The following is a 21,458-nucleotide window of genomic DNA, read 5'->3' as shown; positions in this document are numbered from 1 at the left end:
TGTTATGCATTTCTGTTTGGTTTAGAAATGCAGCTAGTTTAGCATTTCAGTTGTCCACTGAAAATCTGAAAATAGCAAATACTGACTACAGAAGAAACAGTGGGCATGCCCCTGACATGGGCACCTCTCTTAAGGGCTAAGAAAAACAGCTGTAGTAATTGGATATAGTAAACAGAGTATACATCATTACAAACTAGAGTTGCCTTTCCTAAAGTTATGTGCTTCTTGTTTCTTTTCCCTACCTATCTTTTCTTTTACTGACTTGCATTTGTATGAATAGCAAGAAAATATTCTTCATAATTCATATAACAAATAAAAGACATTGTGGTTAAAACCTCTAGATACACACATGTACTAGAAATAAGCTTCTACATAAAGCAGACAGTCCATACGTGTCTTTCATTATGACTATTTAATCCCAACACTTTTTTCCTGTAAGGTTAATATTTTATCCCATTTTACCTCCCATAAATTCCTAAGAATCACACCAGAAGTAAGTGACTTAGAAGTATACAATTCCCTAATAAGACGTCAGAGAAGTCCTTGAAGGCCCACTGAGTTAGCTCTCAAGCACTGATTTTACAGTCATACTTGGAAGCGTTATCTTTGTTCTCTTCATCAGTGTGAGTAATTAGTAATTATTTGGAATAAGCAGCCTTGAAGAAGGAGGTGCAGAGGGCTAGTCGTTCCAGCCTTTAGCTCTCTGGAGATTTCTCTCAGTGCAAGCATAAATGCTGATTAGTGCAGTCTCCCTTCTGATTCTCCACTGCCCTCTTTTCTTCAAGCACCTTTCTTATGGCCACACTCTGAATCCACAGCTTCACCAGCTAGTCACAGCCATGCCTGCTCTGCAGCAAAATATTACTTGTGTTGAATGTACATCAATCTCCTTGAAGCAAATGCATCACAAGCTGTTGCTGGTAGCCTCATGTCCTCCGACATGGTGACTTCCTTGGTCCCAGGAATTCTCAAGGGTGTGTGTTTTGGGAGCCTTCAGGCTGTGGTGTGATACACCATGTTGTCATAATGTTCATGCCTTCACAGCGGGACGTTTCTTAGCAGGAATGCTGCTGTTTCTTCAGCACAATGTGCTGTCAGCCGCATCACATAGTTCCATTCTCCTCTAAAATATGAATGTAAGAACATAAACTAAAAATAAATGAAATTTCGTAAGCTGAAATCCCTGCCCGCAGCAGGAGGGTTGGAACTGGATGATCTTTGACATCTCTTCCAACCCAAGTCACTTTATGATTGTATGAAAAACAATTTCTAAGAGCATCAGTTCAGCATGTAAAACACAGACATCTAGATACTACTCAAGTGAGGTATCTTTCAGAGCCTCTGTTTCTTTTCTACCTTCCACAATCTGCCTTGTCCAACTTAAGGGAGAAATAAATTGGTCATTCACCATTATTCTGGGTTTGCAGGACTGTACATGGATGTTCTAGTCACTAAGCTGCTTTGTCCCATGCTTTTTAATTGGAGGCTTACTATGAAATTCAGCAGATGTTCAAAGTGGCTCTAATGCACTCAGATCAACTTGTGTTGGAGTGGTTTTCTGGCCCTTCTACAGTTAGAAACAAAATAGATCAGAACCTGACAAACAGTAGTGTACAAATGATACTAAGAGGCTGGAATTTGCTATGCGCTCATTTAACACTTTGAACAAGCTTCTAGCTTGCAACTGTTTAAATCTTTAAGCCTGTTAAAGACATACTGAAAAAAATCTTGTCACACATTGCTCTTCAAAGTTCGCCTTTAGTAGACTGAATCAGAGGACCACAGCTTTCCAAGTAGCTCCAACCACAAAAGTCTGGTTTCCTGATGATGTTCTACAGACGTGCATTTCTCAGTTTTTCAATCCAGTTCAAATATTTGCTGACCTTTTCTTGCCAGAGAGAACAGCAAAGTTCATACAGTCAGCTTCACAGGGCCCCTGCTGAAGTCAGACCCCCTCAGATGTATCTGCATACAGGATGTAGATTCAAATTCTTTAACCTCAAGAGAGGTCTTTTATGAATTAGTGGGTTACAATGCCAGTTTCTTCATTACCAGTATGCCACGTTGATCTAATCAGAAAACATGGCAATTCCTTTGCTCAGTATCTTTATGACTATATTTGCCACTTCATTTTTCTTCTCCCAGATTTGTCTCCATATGATCCCACTCCACCCATCCTACTTCCATAATTCTTGACTAAATTGTCTGCATTTTTTTTTATTCCAATGTTATTCAACCTTGACAAACATGATCCCGCCTCACTAGTTTTCATTTTGGAAGCTTCTGTTCATCTTAACCTACCTCTTTAGCTCTGTCATCACTTCCTCCAATGTTGGTTTTACCTCCTTGTTAAAACACAGATATGTGCCCCTGTTCTCAAAATGATTTCTGCTCTGCCTGCTGTTGCTTTGTAACAAGACGTTGACATACCTTGCCTCTTCCCATGTGAAGTACACTTTTCCTCTACAATCAGCCATGAGGCTAGTCTACTTCACCTTCTTTGATGGAATTTGAGACCTGTACTGTTCCACTTTTACTACTGCCTCTTGTATTTGAGTTACTCATAAACACAACCCCCCAAGGATAAGTATTTTATGTCCCCTGTTGTACTTCATGTCTGTGTCTAAGCTCTCACTTGCCATTAATGTTACCTTGATGTGCGATGACCATGGCCCAGCATGTTTTCTCTTACCCCCCTGGCCTTCCTTTTGTTGGATACTTGCCATAAAATACATCACAGAGTAACTTTTTGCCTGTTGTTGTGGTATATAACTTATAATCTTGTTATACTCATAAAAAGGACAAAATCAGCTACAACATTAGCACCAGTTCTGTTCTTTAGTTATAAAGCAATAGCTGAATCTGAAGAATGTGGTTAACTTTACAGAGTCTTGGTGAACATTGGAAACACAACAGAGCAAAGGTTCATATGCTTAGTACCATTTGTTATCAATAATAAATCAATAAGGATTTTCCTATTGGCACTAATGAGCCAGGTTTTCTCTACATTATTGCATATCATCTTTCATAGTGAAGCTATACTTATTATATTTCATTTGACCAACAGTTTCTGAAAGAACCTGACTTTTTTTATACTGGTCATCACTTCATTTTCCACCTGACAAAACTTTTCATTCCTGGAATGCAGACATGCTCAAAATCCAATGCACAAATTTATTCCCACCTTCAGTTCTTAAATACTTTGATACCTTAGTATTGTGTAACACACACAGTAAACTTGATTATCAATTATGCTAAGAATTTTTTTCAATCACCTGTCTATCTAAAAGGATCTTAAAAGTTATGGAAACAGCCCCTTGTGGATAACTCTTGCATGAAAAACCCTGAAAGCAGCACAAAATTTCTAACTCCCTGGCCCTGTTGTCAGGGGGAAAATACGAAGACAGGAATTCGTTGTGCTTTACAAGTTCTTTGCTTTGCATGACTGTTAGTAGGTCATGGGAATCAGAACCCTTGGTTGCCTCAAATTTATGGTGCAAAGTTGAATGCAGGAAGTACAAATGTTTCACACTGAGAAACACACTTTGCTTTCAGGTTCCATGTTAGCCGCCAATGACTTTCCTTATTATTTTTAAAGCTGTTGTTTGCAGGTTATAAGCATAATACTGACAACTCAGAGGTACTAGTTTTTTTGTGTTTCAAAAACACGACAAGACCTGCATTAATTTCTCAGGTTGGCTTAGAGGATGCAACGCAACCAAGCCATTCAGAATGCATTCAGTACACTGTTATTCACTAATAAGCAATCGTAATCCTAAATGTCAAATGAGAAATAGAAGACTTAGGATACAAGGTAAGCCCAAATATGTTTCTGTGGACGAAGCTCGCTTAAGGATCTGAATGGGATCTACATTTATTTTCTGTTGATTTCAAACTCTAATTTGAAAGTATTTTTGCGAGACTTCATTGTCTATGATGCATTTTGCTGGCAGTCCCATCTTAAAAGACCATCACTCTATAAAAAATCTACAAATAACAAATTTCAAACATAACTATTCCATTCTATTCCCTTTGATCCTATTTGGAGTATAGTAAACATTGGAACCTGTTGGCCCATAGCACTGTCATGTTTTAAAGCAATTATTTTTCTCAGCAGAGTAATTAATACCACATTTGTAACAAGCATACAAAAAATTCAAGGTGTACCTGTCTCAGCACCTTCCCCTCCGCCAAAGTCCCGCAGCCTTAGTCTTCAGTATTAAGAGAAGACAGAATCACTGTTCACCAAGCAAATTCTGTTTTGAATTCTGTAAGCTATCAGGTTCTTAGAATTCTGCTGATGGAGGACAGTTCAACAGTTTGTAGCAACTTCTTCAAGTAATGCCAGAATGCATATGCACTAATGAGTCAAGGTATGATTGTGTAGACAACCTTGATTGTGCCATTTGTCAAATTTTGAGTATTTTACTTTGCACTTTCCATTTTAATTATAGGGAAATTATATAATTTGAAAGTGCTACTGCTTGGGAATACGTTAAGATAAGGTTAAAAAATCATTATAATTTGTACATGTGACATACATGCACAAGAAAGAAAATGAGTAAACATTAACAGGTTTTGCTCACAGGGGTGAGTTTTGGAGGAAAAAAGTCATCATTGAAGCTTGAGAGTCTTTCTTTTTCAGCATTTCAAAACCTTACGGCAAACAGCAAAGCACTGAGATTCATAGTGGAAAATCACAAGACTATCATGGAGTCTTTAAGTAACCTAAACACTAAGGATTATATCAGTTTTTCTATGATAGTCATATGAAAGATATCAGCATTATTTGAAGAAAGGAGTGTGGTACATGTATCACATATATAAAAATTTAGTCTCCTCTAAAAGTCTACATATTGGTACTGCTGAGAACTCTTGCAAGCAGCATCTCAGGCTGTTGTTCCATGATACGGGTACTGGAGCTTTAACCTGCTGGATCACCAGGCAAAACAGATTTAAGCCAATTTAGAAATCAGCACAAAGCACAGCCAAATTAGCAAAAGCATGCAGTGGTGATTTTCTGCCAGCACATGTCACTGGTATCCTAGACAGCTCCCTGCTTGTCTGCGCTGTGCATACCAGGACACCAGCCCTGCTGCACAGCAGGCATATTTTGGGGCAGTTCTCTTAGTCAGGGCCAGCTTTCCATTTCCAAGGTCAACTGTTGACCCAGGAAACCGCTTCATAAAAAGTACCATGCCACTGATAGGCCAAAAAGCCCCGGGAATCTTGGCATTACAACTACCAAGGCTATTTTTGCCTTTCTCTTGAGCTACAGAAATAGCAGTGACAGCGTGTATCCATGCCTGGCAACACTGGGCAAATTATGTGGCTATGTTGAGGCTTGGCATAAACTTTCTGCTCACCGTGGGCTGTGTTGGGAAGTCAGCAGGCAAGAGGCAAAAAATGGGAAGCACAGGCCAACAAAAAAATAAACAGTCTGTTCTGAGAATCTTCTCCAAGGCAATAAAGGAAAACGTTAGTCTTTTTCCAGGATAACAGATATGTATAGGCGTATGATACAGTGAGGTTTGGCCTTGGTCTTGGTTCTGGATAGATCGCAGTGGCATCTGCAGTAATTGCTGCTTGTAGACACAGAAGCCACCACCCTGACATCAGTGTCCAAAAGAAAGAGGTGCTGTAGGGCCTTGGAGATTGCCATGGAGAATTGGCAAAAACTTCAGATGAAAAGTGAATAAGAATGGAAGAACCAAAAACCTTGCGGCTCTGCTGTGGCCATACTGATACAGAACAGTATTGTACCAGTGTTTTCTCATTGTATCTGGGCTAATGGGATGGGTTTGTACTACAATATTTTTGAAACAATAGTCGTCATCCTCAAACTAAATTTATGAGTAAGGGAAAATACAACTCCAGATGAGTTTTCAGTGCTTTATGCTGCTTGCTTCCATTATTTTGGACTGTGAATTGCTACTGACACAGAGATGTACAAAGTGTTGGTCTTGCATCCTTAGCTGTAAGAGTGATAATTTTGTCAGGAGGCTGGGGACTGGCATCTGAACTGGTACATCTCAGACCCCTGAAGTCAGACCACACAGAGGCCTCTGTGCGGTCTCTGAATTCTGCTTAAGAAAATAACTTTTTTACAATGAATTTACTCCCATAAATATGAAAACCTATAAATTATATATATATATTAAAGAGAGAGAAATAAGATCTGCTCCAAATAAACTGCTTCCACTGAATAGTAATCAAATCACCAGCCTTGGCCAGAGAATCAAAAGTATATATGTAGACTAATAAAAAGGATATAACATAAATACAGTAATATTGCTGAAAACAAGTGGATTCTGTTTTCTTTCTGGATTTACAAAATAGGTCAGCTCAACTTTCGGAAACCTACATGTCTGTAATTTCAAAAGCTAGAGTCATGAAAATTGTGTGCAAAAAAAGAAGTACTGTATGAGTACCAGTGTTTCCACAGCCTAATTCTGATCCAAACAATATTCAACCATAAAGCAGTGCAATACCAACTAGAACTAGAGAGAAGGTCATTCTGGGGACATAACAGATTTTATCCTTGCAATACTGGTGATAGGGAGAGAATGTGAAATACTAGCCTCTCTTTTACAAGTTATGCCTTGTAGAAAGCTTGAGGCCTTATAAAAGAGTTAATAACCTGGCAAAGCTTCCAGGAAAGAGTTAAGAGCTATTTTATATTATTCAAGGCAAAACTGAAGTTTTAGCTCACCATTACAGAACACCTGCAAGTACTGATTATGGCTGACCTAAGCAAGCTGAGTAGTCTCATAACTTGTGCACCTTCCTGAATTTTATCCCTACAGAAATCAAACATAGCAGCAGAGATGGAAACCAAATACTTGACATTTTCCTGCAGTGCTTGGAATATGGAGGAAATGGGCACCTGGAGCTGGGAGAAGTTTGTGAGTCCAGCCAGCCTCTCTGAGCCGATGCCTGCACCTGATCTCAGCCCTGAATGCTCTAGACAGCAGGAGCCAATTTCCCTGTTTCAAGGGTAAAACAGGGATGGGTCTCACAGCACCAGCAGGCAGTGGTACATAAAGCAGAACAGAGCAGGGAAGGATACTGGGGGAGTGAAGGAGGTCATGTCCCCCTTGGCTGTCCTGGTAAATCCACACCTGAGTTCCATTACGTTATTGCCTTACATCTGACATCTAATTATGTAAGCTCACAGAAGGCTCAGACTTTTGAACTAAAGAGCAGAGGTCAAATTTTGCTGTTAAATCAAGGTGACAGAGAAAACATATCTTCCATGGCTGATCCTTCCTCCTGCCTCAGTTTATTAGAAAACATTCTGATTTTTGGGAACCACTACCTTTGCATTCATTTTCTCTTTATTTAGTATTAGGGATCTGTTAGATCTCTCTACCACTCTCCCTCCGCCTTTCCAAGAAAAGAAAAAAGATCAGAAAACCAACCCCAAACCTCATCCTCAACACACATTTCTATTTAGGTAGCTGATATTCTGATTTCTTTCTCTTTTCTTTCTCTTTTCTTTCTCCTTTCCTTTTCCTTTTCCTTTTCCTTTCCTTTTTTTTTTTTTCCCCCCCATGGAATATTTTAAGCTATAGTCTCCGACATTGCTTTCTGTTGAACTCTGCTACTGCTCTTCCTTGCAGGCCCTTAGAGATCTATTACATTTTCATCTTCTATCCATATTCTGTTGTGATTGCTTTTGGCATAGATCCTTCACTAACATGGTCAAGAAATGTACGCAGGCTAGGAAAAAGGCATAGATGATCTAAAATTCCTTTTCCAGGTAATTTGTGTTCTCTTTCCAGCTATCTGTATTAGCTTCATGTTAAAGTGTTAAGGACACAGCTAAATTTGTTTTAATTAATGTCAACTTTCTCAGTCATTAAATTTCAAGTTAATTTTTGAAAACGGCTTAAATTTTTTGGACAATGCTGCTGCTTCTCTGGAAGTTCTTGAGGACTTGCTATTGCTTGGTATTCTTGCTTCTGTTTTGGCATTGTCCCTGTCAAGTTGAGCTTCCATCTGGTTTGAAGGAACATACAAAGTTATTTTCCCTTCTTTAACAAGGACCCTACTATACTGCTCTCTGTGTCTTTTTCAAATTCCAAAGGTAGGCAAGATGTTGGAAATTATTACAGCGCTGTCTTTCAAGAGATAATATAATTGATCAGCCATTGTCTGCCCATATTAATGTATTATTGCAATTCAACATTTCTGTTGTCTATAGAGAAAGGCCAAGAGCATCACTAATACCTCTACATATTTTAAGCAATTCCTTTTTAATGAAATACAGGCACTGACTTCCTGCTTCTAGAAGTGTTAATGAAGGAGAATAGTCAAAATCCTTAACGGCTCCTCTGTTTTTCTAGATGTTGATTTTCCAGTGACTACTTATCAGTTCCTTATTTAATTTAATTTGGGAACTTGCTACTTTGTGTTCACTGTTTATAAGTTTTGACAAAATTCACTTCTGCTGAAGGGAATTCATTCTTTAGGAAGGCTGTGATTGTCTTATGCTTTTTATTTTGATTTCTATTTTTACTCTTTCCTTAGTTAACATTATTCAGACACCCTATTTGCTGTGTCATTTGTATGCAGACAATATTCGGATATCCTCTCAGTCCCTGCAGAGCCTACAGAGAAGTTTGATGTTTTGTGTAATTGCCTCTGTGATATTTAATCATGGGTAGCTTCAAATTTTGTTAAACTTAACACAGACAAAACTGAGTTGCTATTGATTAGTTCACTGGTGCAGAGGTCTCAGGTGTCATCTGTGGTAGTTTCCATTTGTGGTAGTTCTTTTATCCTTCAGATAATGCTTGTGACCTTGGGGTCATTGTGGATTTGGTGCTTTCTTTTGAAGCCCACATCAATCACGTAATTAAAGTGTCTTACTACTGTCTTTGGAATCTAGCTGGGCTGGGACCTATGCTCTTTCTAGCTCACTTGCTAAAACTTTAACCCATATTTTGTTTGTCTGACTTGACTGGTGAAGCTCTTCCTTATGCTTGCCATTGTTTGCATTAGGAATGCAATCTAGACATTTAGGAATACGTAGTACACTACTCATGTATTTACAAAGTTCACTGACTACACTCCAAGCAGAGGGTTTATTTTTAAAATATAGTTAGACAGTAAGTATCAATCAGCTTCTTCTAACATGGAGTCTTTTAACAATATTTCATCTAGCAATTTATTCTTTCTATACAAACCAGCAGAATTTTTACATGAATTATCTCATAATTCTTCTATCTGTTTCTCAGTGTGGGTAGTTTTCAAATATTCAAATTTCAAGATTACTGTCACTTTGTATTATTAAATGCTACATATTTGGCAAATTTCAGCACTGGTTATGATTCCATTACAATCCTGTTTTCACTTACTCATCACCTTGAAGGCTAATGCTTTCCGGAACAGTGTCTACCAAGTGATTGCTGGTTTCAGTTTCAGGAGAATTTATTTGAGAAATTCCTTTTCTCAGATAGATGTTTTTGCCAATACAGTGTCATAGGCCACATTCTGCTCTCTGTTATGTCTATAGGCTTCAGTGGGATTGCACAGGATTAATGGAAGCCTCGACCACAAAAGGGAGCAGTAAGACTTTTAAACAATCCAGATAAAACAATACAAATACATATGCAAATACTTATTCAAGTTTAAACCTTATTTAGTTTAAACTGATTCCCAATAGTCTTAACCTCCATTGAAACAAATGAAAATGAAAAGCAATGCAGCCTAATGGTTTGGTATAAAAATCGTGCTGTGTGTTTGCATTTTGGATAGTTTAATGTGTAAATGTAGCTAAATAGAAGGATGTTGGTGCATACACCTAATCATGGTTCATCTCTTTCCTGAAAGGTGAAGTAGATGAGATGAAGTATAGTCTGACATAAAGGACTTAAAAAAAAAGGCAATCCACAGAGAAGCAGGACAGCCGTAATGTATATTTTAAATGACTCCCCTTAAAATCTCTTGAAAAGAAGAGTAACATGGAACCTCATGTGGATTATCAGCCATATGCATGCCAGGGGGTCAAAGCAATCCACTAACAGCTTTTTTTGCCCACCTCTGCTTTTATTACTTGACATTAAGCTATGCACTTGAAGCTGTGGGAGATAGGAAGATGTCTAGTATTAAAATACAACACAACAATTGTAAAAACCTTTCTTTTCCCCCTGCTTAGGTTCTTTAAGTAAACATGAAAAACTTCATTAGAATTGCTACATGCTGTCTCAGTGCGTGCAGGGCAGTCAAATGGGTGAATTTCACTGGGACAAACTACCACAGGAAAGATTCATTTATACAGCATTAAGTGGAGTAGCCAACAGTTTGCCTTTGTTATGATACTTTTTGTCTATGTACCCACCCGTAATACAAGGTTATAAGGAGTATACTTAGATGTGAAAATCAGATGTATGGGATAGTATAATGTTTCATTTAGAGAGGAACATAAATACACAACACATGACAAACCACATGCAAGGATGGCCTAATGGCTGTCTGGAGCAGCTTGATCCTAGATGAAATGTAAACTTTCATCTCTGACAAAGAAGTACTGAAACACTACAGCTTTCTGTGGAGTTGGATGCTCGTTCTGAATCATTACATTTTTTTTCTGGCAGTGACTGCAAGTGTTAATTGCTACAATGAGAAGATAACTCAAACTACCTCTCTAATTAGAGAAAGCACACTGGTCCAAGCAAGGCAAATGTCTGAAGCTTTGCCTAGCCATCCAAAATGGATCCCAGCAGCAAAGAGATTGAATCTGAGCAGCAGTTCCTGCTTTTCCTGAGCAAGAAGCCTTTCAGACAAGAACCTTCAAGGGAAGCTTGTTCAAAAGACTATAGAGAAGTACTCCTTTAGGGAGCTAGGAGATATGGTTTAGTGATTTTTCTGTAGGTATGGTAAAGGGAGGACAGTTGGACTAGATGATCTTGTAGGTCCTTTCCAACCTTGTGATTCTATGATTCTATGACTCTTTGCATTGAAAATGTAAAGCCCCATTTAAAGCTTGCATAAGAAACCAAATGTTCTGAACTCACCCACAAATACAACAAATTGATTTTAATCGACTGCGCATTTGCTCCAGGGCATATAACAAAAGAGAAAAAAATTGTTACAATGGATTATTCTAAAGATATTATTCACTTCATGAAGTGTTGCAAAGTGACTTCACATTCTGCCTGAGCTCAGAAAGTTTGAAGAAACTATCCAGAAAACAAGAAGTTGCAAACTTTCCCCTCCCCACACATAAATGCAAGGGTCAAACACAAAAATAAAGGGGATGTAACATGAAGAAGGAATTGTTCTGCATTATGATGTGCTGCTTTTTGGCAGCAGTGGAAGTTCAAAGAGAATTACTTTGTCTCTAATATGGACATGAGTAATAGATTGCAGAATGTACTGAGATTTATATAGGCAGATTTATGAGGCATGCCAGAAAACAGTGGCCCACTGAGTTTATTTAAAGTCATAGAATCAGAGCAAGTCTGTAGCAAGGACTACAGAATTCATTGCCTTCCTTGCAGTAAAACTTCTTAATCTTGCTAAAGTGAGTGAAGAACCACTGCCTCCCACCCAGAAGTAAAAGGAGCTAGTCTCCAAGTCACTAAAAGCTACATGAAAGTGTTTCTTAAGTAAGAAAGAAGCCATTGGTTCTTGAAGCAAAAGTCTCTCAATTGTAAACCTGCTTGACTTGGTTGGAAATACAGTGGAACAGAGCTCGACATATCTACAAGCTTCATTACAATAGATTTTTAAGATGGCTTGCTCACTTCTGTCAAATTGAGAGACTCGGCATTTAATGTGACGGCACTGTGATGTTTTTATCTTCTAGTTGGTAGAGAAAAGTCTCTGTGACTCCAGAAAAACATGCCCTAGGAAAGTATGAGAAAACTTCAGCCTCCCTGAGGAAAAAAACGTAATTTCTAGCTTCTGTATAATGATGAAAGGTGGAACTGGTAGTGGAGTAACCCACCTAGTAAAATATTCTGAACTCATAATGTTTCATGGGGCCAATGCCCCTGAGAAGAGAAATAAACTCTTTTCTATGGCAGAGCAATAAATATTTATATGCCATATTGCCCAAAGACCTCCATCAGAAGAGTATGGAAGGGAGCTGAATCTGCAGAAAAGAAAGAAGTACAGTTCTTCTGCTTTACAATCTGAAGTTACAGACAGACAGAGTTATAGCACATTGAAAGTAATAAGCATATTGGAGAATTTGAAGAGATTCAGGCAACTAGAAGCATTAAAGGAGTGCTGCTTTTCTCTGTGTGCTGTTTAGGAGCAAATCATAGATGATATTTGAATCAATGCAGCTGACAGATTAGTAAATTTTACTTTCTGATGGAGGGAAAATTGATTGTAACTGTAGTCTCTTCCTGCAGAATCTGAGTTATCTGTGTAACCACTTAACCCTTATGGACAGAAAAGAAGGAATCAAGTCCCTCTTGAAAACAGAACATTAACCTTCCCAGCTTTCACAAATGCCCATTCACACAGTTTCCTCTTAGAAGAATATAACCAGTGGAAAAAACAAGAGAATTAAAGATTACAGGCAAATCACCCACAAATTCTCACCCACACAGACTGTGCTAAAGGTATTTTAGAGAAGTACAAGCATCATATACTTAAATGTAACACCCACAGCACCTATTCATAAGGCACCACATGAAAGAAATAAGTTTCAACTTGATTTTCTACTCTGGGGAGTTTGAGCTATCTCCCAAAGACATCAAAGCAGTGAAACTACAGTCTTAAGTCAGACAAGTGAGGTTTGGAGATTCACAGAGCATCACAACACATCTCCCATTGCAGGCAAGAGAAGATTTTTTGCACTTTGAATGACTCCCAATGGCCCCTCAGATAATAATGAGATTGGGGAAGCACAGTATTCATGTAAGAAGAATTACTCACAATTTACAGATGGGGAAACTGAGGCATGGTTTATCATGGCTAGGGTTTCAAAAACTGGTCTCCGCTTTTGCAGATATTGCTACTTGTTTTCCAACCTAAGCTAAACAAAACATAAAGATGTCTGGGGATTTCCAAACAAAACTGGCTTTGGTTTGCTTTTCCATTAAGCACATAAAGTTGTCAATAGCACAATATTTTGCAGAAATACATGAATTTCATCTGTTAGGAAAAAAAAAAAAAAAAAGCAACAACAACAAACAAAAACAGGAGACAAATGGAAACTGTTTTATTTCCTGCCTGCATGCTCTCAAGAAACCAGATTTCTACAGTCATGATTGCTGGGGTGGTCCCTCTGTAGGCACTAGTACACATTTAGCAGCTCACAGAGTTTTAAGGTTGGGAACGCAGAAACCCAGACTACAGCAGAATTTTTTCCTTAACTCAATTCACTAGTTTTCCAGAAGGCCTGGAGGTCTAGTTAACATCTAGAAGCATGACAGGTCTCAGTTCAAACTTTCATGGCTCTTGGTCTTTCTGTTAGGAAGAACTAAGAGGAGCAACTGAGGCAACTAGGGCTGTTTAGACTAGAGAAAAGGGGTAGAGGACAGACAGCATTGTTGCCTACAACAACCTGGAGAGAGGTTGCAGCTGGTAGGGGTGTGCTTCTCTTATCAAGAAAATTGTCTATGGGGCCAGATGACATGCATCCCAGGCTTCTAAAGGAGCTGGCTGATGTAGTTGCTCAGCCACTCTGCATCATATTTGGAAAGCTATGGCTGTTGGGTAAAGTCCTCAGGGACTGGAAAAAAGGAAACGTCACTCCCATTTACAAGAAAGGGAGGAAGAAGGACCCTTGGAATTGCACGGCTGTGAGACTTACCTATGTTCCTGCGAAGTTCATGGAACAGATCCTCCTAGAAGATATGTTAAGGCATGTGAGGGATGAGCAGGTGATCCGAGAAAGCCAGCATGGCTTTACCAAGGGGAGGTTGTGCCTAACCAACCTGGTGGCCTTTTATGATGGAGTGATGATGTCAGCGGACAAAGGGAAGGCAACCAATGAGATCTACCTGGAATTGTGCAAGGCCTCTGACATGGTTCCTCACCATATCCTTATCTCTAAATTGGAGAGGTGTGATTTGAGGTGTGGATTATTCAGTGGATAAGGAATTGGTTGGAAGACCACAGACAGAGAGTTGTGTTGAATGGCACCATGTCCAGGCGGAGGACAGTCATGAGCAGTGTCCCCCAGGGGTCTGTCTTGGGATCAGTGGTCTTCAACATCTTCATCAATGACATTAAGTGAAGGACCTGAGTGCGCCCTCAGTAAGTTTGCCAGTGACAACAAGCTAAGCAGTGCAGTTGACACGTTAGGAGGAAGGACTGCCATCCAGAGGGATCTTGACAAACTGAAAATGTGGGTCCATGTGAACCTAATGAGGTTCAACACGTCAAACTGTAAGGTTTTGCACCTGGGTCAGAACAATCCCAGGTATGTATACAGACTGGGAGAACTCCTTGAGAGTATCCCTGCAGAGAAGGACCTGGGGTTCCTGGTGGATGAAAAACTGAACAGGAGCCAGCAAAGTGCTCTTGCAGCTCCAAAGTCCAATAATATCTTGGGATCCATAAGAAAAGGCCAGGAGGAACAGGGAGGAGATTGTTTCTCTCTACTCTGCCTTTGTGAAGCCCCATCTGAAGTACTGCGTCCAGGTCAGGGGCCCCAGTACAGGAAAGATGTGGAGCTGTTGGAAAGGATCCTGAGGAGGTCCATGAAGATCAGAGGGTTGGAGCACCTCCCCTGTGAAGACAGGCTGGGACCTGGGCTTGCTCAGCCTGGAGAAGGCTGTGAGGAAACCCCATTGAGGCCTTCCAGTATTTAAAAGGAGATTATAAAAAGTTGGAGAATCAACTTTTTACTAGGGTAGACAGTGACAGTACAAGGAGAGATGGTTTTAAGCTCATCCCCCTGGATGTCAGGGGGAAGTTCTTCACAGAGAAAGTGGTGAGGTGCTGGAACAGGCTGCTGAGAGAGACTGTGGATGCACCATCCCTGGAGGTGTACAAGACCAAATTGGATGGGGCCCTTGGCAACCTGGTTTGGTGCTACACTAGGTTGTCTGTGGCCCTGCCTGTGGCTGGGGGGTTGGAATTCGATGATCCTTGAGGTTCCTTTCAACCCAAACCATCCTGTGAGTCTATGGTCTCAAGTTTCACCAGGGAGGTTTAGATTTGACTTCAGGAGGAATTTCTTTGTGGGAAGGATAGTCAAGCACTGAAACGTGCTGCTTGGAGAAGAGGTGAACTCTCCATTCCTGGATATATTTAAGAAATGTGTGGCCATGGAACTAAGATACATGGTTTAGTCACAGGTCTCAGTAGATAATGTTCATGGTTGGAATTTGTCTTGAGGGTCTTTTCCTACCTTGACAACTCTGTGTTTCTATGATAGTATTCAATTTGTAAGCTCATTAGGAAGTGTCTAATTTGTATTTTCTGAGTTATTAGTGGAGGAAGGAAATAAATACATTTTCTGCAAGAAAGTTCAATGTGTGAAGATTTTTGTTTTTGTTTTTGTTTTCTTTCCAGCGACAAACAAAAACTACAAAATGTCAGAACTGCTTTGCAGAACATTGAGAATCCATTTCAGTCTGCTCTTCCCTGCTGCTGCTCCACCTTTATGGAGATCTTGGCTCCGGTGCTTTCTTTCCCTATGCAAGATTAGACTTTTAAATATACTGGACACTGAAAATGCTGGGTGCTGCAAATACCAGGCAATGTCACAAGGAGTTCCTGTTTCACCTCTCACAGATATACATGGCACCAGTGTGAAAGACAGGGCAGAGAGGCCAGAGAGGACCCAGAGCTGCACTGGGAACAGGGAAACCCTGTTAGATTCCTGAGCATTCATCAGCGTTCCCTGTTTCTAGAAGAGAAATTCGAGTTTGGGCAGGTTAAAGGAGGGACACACTGAAAGCAAGGGCTGTTTTTGAAAATGGCTGAAGTTGATACGTGCCAGAAGAAAGCCAGAGGGCCCTTGTCCCTGGGGTCCAGCACCTGGCAGGGCTCTTAGAGGAGGGGCTGGGCATCACCTTGGGTGGCCCAGGGTTGCTTGAGGTACTTCAAAAGAGAAGCCATCTCTGGCATCTGGAGCAGTATTATTATTATATGTGTGTGAATATTTATCTCTCTCAGTAAAAGCACATTTCTTTCTAGTGAGATGTTATCCTTTTCTGAGGTGTAAGAGAGAGGCTTTCAGCTGGGAGGGATTAATGATAAGTAAGTGCAATTCAAAGGAGAACTGTAAATTGAAGTCTACTCCAAAACATTTCTTAAAACCCTGAGTCATTAGAGGCTGAATCACATTATTCCTGTCAGCAAGATCTCTTCTTTAACATCATCTAACATCATCCCCTATTTACTGTACATTACCTCACGATCATGGTCAAACTGTGCATCTTCTACACAAACATGAGGAATCCTCGTTATCAGGATGAGTTTGACATGATGCAAGCTTTATTTTATGATGCTAGCTAGAAAACAACAATCTCAATTCAAGAGTTTACTTAGGCTCAGTGTGCACACAAAAGAAGCTTTTCCTAACGAGTGGGTGAGATAATAAGCCTTGTTTTCTGTTTTTCACATTTCACTTATTTGCTGAAGCTCACAGCCGTCTGTTACAAGGGCAATTCTAAAAGTCAAAAGGTTACAGAATAAAGCATCACCCTTAAAAATTCATCATTTATCTGTCGAACAGTGACCTCGTGGTGACTCTCTCTCAGCTACAAAGCCATTGATTGCATGGCTCTTCATTCTCCTTCCGTAAATCCTATAAACAAGCCCCTCTGAAATGTCAGAATAAAATGTAACAAGCAACTTTTGTTATGCATTAAAATAATGATGCAATATTAGATTAGATATTAGACTAATAAACACATTTAACACTTTACAACAGTTCATGATATAAGATTAAGGAAAACATTATTAAAAAAGACATTATTTTATTAAATTTTAAAAGATTTAGAATTTTCCTATAAAAGTGTGTACTCTCCAAGCATGTATAACTTTACACTTACTAATATGATAGGCCTTATTTTAAGGAGATAAATTCCTCCAGTTCAGATATGTCTATGAATTTTAGTCCCTTTAGGCATCAGGCTGCTGATTTTGGAAAGGCACAGGATTAGAAAGTTTAAACAAGATGGAAGATAAGGATCAAAATTAAATGGAAAGTTACTTCGGTTCATTTGTTTCAGTGATTAGAGAAACTGTATTATTAAAATAGGCACTCAATTGTTTTGTGCTGCCTATGACATAACTGCTCAAAGGGCAGAATTAACTACAAAAAATTAGGAAATAGACCTATTCTCTCTGCTGAAAGAAAAAACTCTAGCTTGCAAGCAAGAGGTATTTACACTCTGAATGATGACAAGCTTCAAACCTGACTGTGAAGACATACCTCTTCAGTAATACACCATTGGGACCTTTAGGTCAAGCCAGGCTCTTCTTAAATATCACCTTCTGCAGCAGAAGTTCTTTAAACAAAACAGACTCCTGCTTTACAGAGGTGCAGCCTTACTACTATTATTGCACCTTTTCTCTGCAGACCCCTTTAACTTATGGGGATGATGAAGAAGAGAGAGTTTGGGACTGAATTTCAAACCTGATACAAGTTCATACAGCATTTGATAACAGCAACACATAGTTCATAGCACCACTGAGACAAAGCCTATGCCCCAAGCTAGTTTATGAGCACATTGCAGAGATACCCTTCCTCCAGTCAGTGTCTTAGCCAATAAAGTTATTACTGGAATTTTACTTTTTCCTCACCACAGATGAGGTGTACCGGAGGCACCTGGGAGATAAAACTGCTAAGAGTAGTCTTGCCAATCCACTGTTTGAGATTACAATGTTGGAGCTACTCTATCAATTCAAACAGCAGTTGGCCTCTGGCATTTCTTTTTCCTTCAGAATAATTAACATTTCCCCTCAGCCCCCTGGTTACAGGCATGATCATAAAGTCTGTGTCTGTAAGCTGAAGTTGCATCAGATACTGTACACCTTGCCAGCTGTGTGGCAGTGGGATTTTCTACCTCTGCACAATCTTTCCTGTCGGAGGCAGCAAAAGCCTTAAGTGCTGAATGGTTAGATCTCAGTCAACTAGGCTGAAAGCCTGTTGCATCTTTCCAATCACATACAGAATTGCCCTTTTGGGTTAATTATCCTTTTTTGAGAAGGAATGCTGAATTCTCTGCCATCCTAAGAAGACATGCACTTTCAGAAGTCAATAAGAGCCTCCTGTCAACCGCACCGGGTCAGGATTTCTCGGGTTACTTAAGGTAACTCTTCACTCCTGTTTCTCCATTTCACTGGAGATACATATCTCAACTTCTGACAGAATTTTTCCCTTAGGAAATCTCCTTTCTTCAGTAGGGTCTTGTTGGGCTGTGATCTCACTATTCATCAAAATTATTCTATCCTTACATTACTGAGCAATACTCTTTCTTCAACAAGGTGCAACATTCTGAGTACCTTTTGACCACCAGCTTGCTAATAATTAAGTAGTTCAAATAGGAACCCTCATGGATGTGAAGAAAACTTGCAAGTACTAGGGTTTCCAAATGACAAAAACTCTGCATCTTACGAATGGATTACTTGTAACATTTCTATAGAAGTATTCATTCAACACAATTTTAATCTTCCACTATTCCTCATACAATGCTAAATCCTCAGGTGTAAAAAAGGAGATCTTTCACCATTTGAATTTTAAACCAGTGCTGACTGAAGCCCATGAAAACTTTGAAGGCATAAACTATTTTGGTAAAGGGAGGAACAAATCTTGGACATAATGATTACATACATTGTCTCAGTAGTATGATGATGTTCACTCTGCCCCTAGCATTATACAGCTGCCAATGCTTTGTTCTTTAGATCAAGGTAATATCCCTTCTCTCCTATTACCTTCATGGGATTTATGGATGCATTGCTCTGATTCTTGAAACTGAAAGAGTAACTGAGATTAGAACAGGAAACTGCATGGGAGGACTTATGGTGTGAAATCTGAATACACAGATATAGTAGCTAGCCTGCAGAAATATCTACACCAATTCTTACAAAATCTTTTGGAGGTCCTTGATAAGTAACAGCTAGAGAGTTTGGTAGAGAAGGAGTGACGATATAAAGCCTGTCTCTCAGCATATTAATGAAATATGTGTGCTGTTAGGCTACATTTGAAAAACAGGACACTGAGGGCAACATAAACCCTATATTTGTGGATAGGTCAATATCAAAGATCGTGTCTAGATCAAAACATGGAAAATGCAAAATGTTCAGATTAGTATGCAAAATAAAACATCAGTGTGGAGAGTGGATTTATATGATTATACTATGAATAATTCATTAGCATAAGAAATACAATTAGCTTTTAAAAATGATCTAAATACTATGCTCACGTTTAGCAAATCTAACTTATAGTAACATCAGGAGGTAAAAGTCCATAATGCAAAAGATATTAAAACAAATTCCTTTAGGAGTCCAACTGCCTGATTACTAAGGGGAAAAGGGCAGTGGATTAGATGGGTTAGATCATGCCCAGAGAGGTTAACTTGCCTTTAGTCAATACCCTTGCATTTGCAGGTGTGCCCTCAATTGACCTTATTAATATGTGGAACCCTTGCTGGAAACCTTATTTCAAAAACATTAAGCTCTGGTTGTTTGAAGTGGCTCTGACTATAGCAAAATGTTCCTTAAACTTGTATGGGGTTTATTTGGTGGGAGGATGCAGAAAAGCTGAAGCATTTTTTGTGAGAGAAGCTTTTCCGCACTTCCAGTAGATAGGACTAAGAAGGCTGAATCAGACAGAAGATAATCAATGTTATAGCTGGCATACTAAATCAATACATTACTGGCACCTGCAGCTAGTTTTAGCTGAACCTCTGCTTTCCAGAGCAATCACTCTAAGTCCTGACTTAGTCATTTTCAAGATGAAATTGCATCAAGCTCTTAATCTCTACTGCCCTGGTTTGATGTTCGCCAGCCTGACACAGACAACGGTTTCTCACCAGGCTGACTTCTGTTGACCAATCTTTCTTTACAACAGAGCAGAGCAAGTGCAAACAGAGAAGAGCTTACCATGTAGAAGCCTTCTGGTTGGTGCTTTGCTTCTCTGTGTTCTTTTTCCACTGCTGGTTCATGTGAGGGAGCACCAACAACGCTTACCCACTCTTCAGTATTTTAGAAGTACCATGTATTTGTAAGAGTTGTTCTTTCAAGAACGAAGAGTGCCACCACTAAGTGACATTTTGAACAAGAAGCCAAAAGCTGATACAACAATTCAAAAGCACACAAATTAAAGTCAATTGTAAAATGGATTTTCCATTCCATTAAAAATGTCAGGATTGAAAAATTTTGACATATAAAAGATCATATTAAATATTCATATTGAATTAAGTGGGAACAAAAGCAGAAACATATTCCAAATACTGTGCAAAATTAAATTCTGAAAACAAGTAGTTTATCCAAAATGTTTACATCCAAATATGTTGTTTACATTTGAATCCTTCCTCTTATTTTCTATTTCAAGATTAAGACTAGCAGCGGATTTTGAAATAAACCAAAACTTAGACAGAAAATGTCAAAAATGAAGCACTGCTATGCTATGGTGCTTCATTTCTTCTCAGCTGATACTGTTACATTACATTATTTTTATCTATTTAAAAAACATCATTTGTTTTATCACTTGTTTTACCATTTATTCAGATAGCTTGTCCAAAAGAAATTCATTAGTGTAATATTTTAATAGCTTTAATGAAAATTTTCAACCCACTCTAACGTTACTGTAAATTAACCACTGCAGTTCTACTGGCTGTATTAGGGGTGGCTACAACTATGGCTACTATGATCCTCTCTATAAAAATGTTAATCCTGTCAAGGGAATACCTAACCCCAGCCACACTCTCTTAACAAAAGTCTTTCCACTAGTAGCAATGGACTTCACTGTTCAGCCTTCAATCAGTTTGGATGCTCCTACATGCCTAAATAAAGGATGGCACAAAAGGCTGTGTGACAACTGACACAAGGGACATTTGCCCACCACAGCAGACTGGCTGTTTCTTTGCTAGTTGGCCCTCCATCTCCTGCCCCATGTGGTGCCTCTCATGTCTATTACTATCTGGGGATGAGGACATTTATTGAAAGCATACTGAAAGATGCTGCAGACTACTGGAGTGCTGCTTCTAGCATGGAGCTGGGAGGATGCTTCACATACATAGGATGCATGTAGCACAGAGTCATAAGAATGTGTGAAGATGCAAAAGAGGACTGTGCAGGGTAGAAAAAGCCAAACTCAGTGCAGTTTGATCCTTTCTATATACTAGTAGAGGTCACCTGTGTGAGCTGCCTCCTGTGCTGCCCTTTGGGCAGAGCTTGTTGGAGAAGTCCCAGATAGAGCCTGATATGGACTCACAGTCGAGCAGGGTCACCAGTCCAGAGGGCAGTTTCTACCTCCTCCTCGGTCTGGTTACTCAGCAGTATAATCTGGCAAGAACCAGTTTTTAGGAAAT

The 21,458-nt window shown here is 39.4% G+C and overlaps 1 long non-coding RNA gene across 1 annotated transcript; it reads right to left on the bottom strand.

Annotated features, from left to right (window-relative positions):
* Window positions 1-393: 393 nt before the first annotated feature.
* On the bottom strand, window positions 394-13,906 carry LOC107321334. Its single transcript, XR_001558539.2, has 2 exons — window positions 13,778-13,906; window positions 394-1,123 (listed from the first exon to the last, which is right to left on the bottom strand). It is a non-coding gene; the product is annotated as an uncharacterized LOC107321334 (long non-coding RNA).
* Window positions 13,907-21,458: the final 7,552 nt, after the last annotated feature.

Source organism: Coturnix japonica, chromosome 1 (genome assembly GCF_001577835.2).
Source record: "Coturnix japonica isolate 7356 chromosome 1, Coturnix japonica 2.1, whole genome shotgun sequence".
NCBI classification, from domain to species: domain Eukaryota; kingdom Metazoa; phylum Chordata; class Aves; order Galliformes; family Phasianidae; genus Coturnix; species Coturnix japonica.
The sequence above is the reverse complement of the archived record's forward strand: the minus strand, read 5'-3'. Positions and strand labels throughout refer to the sequence as shown.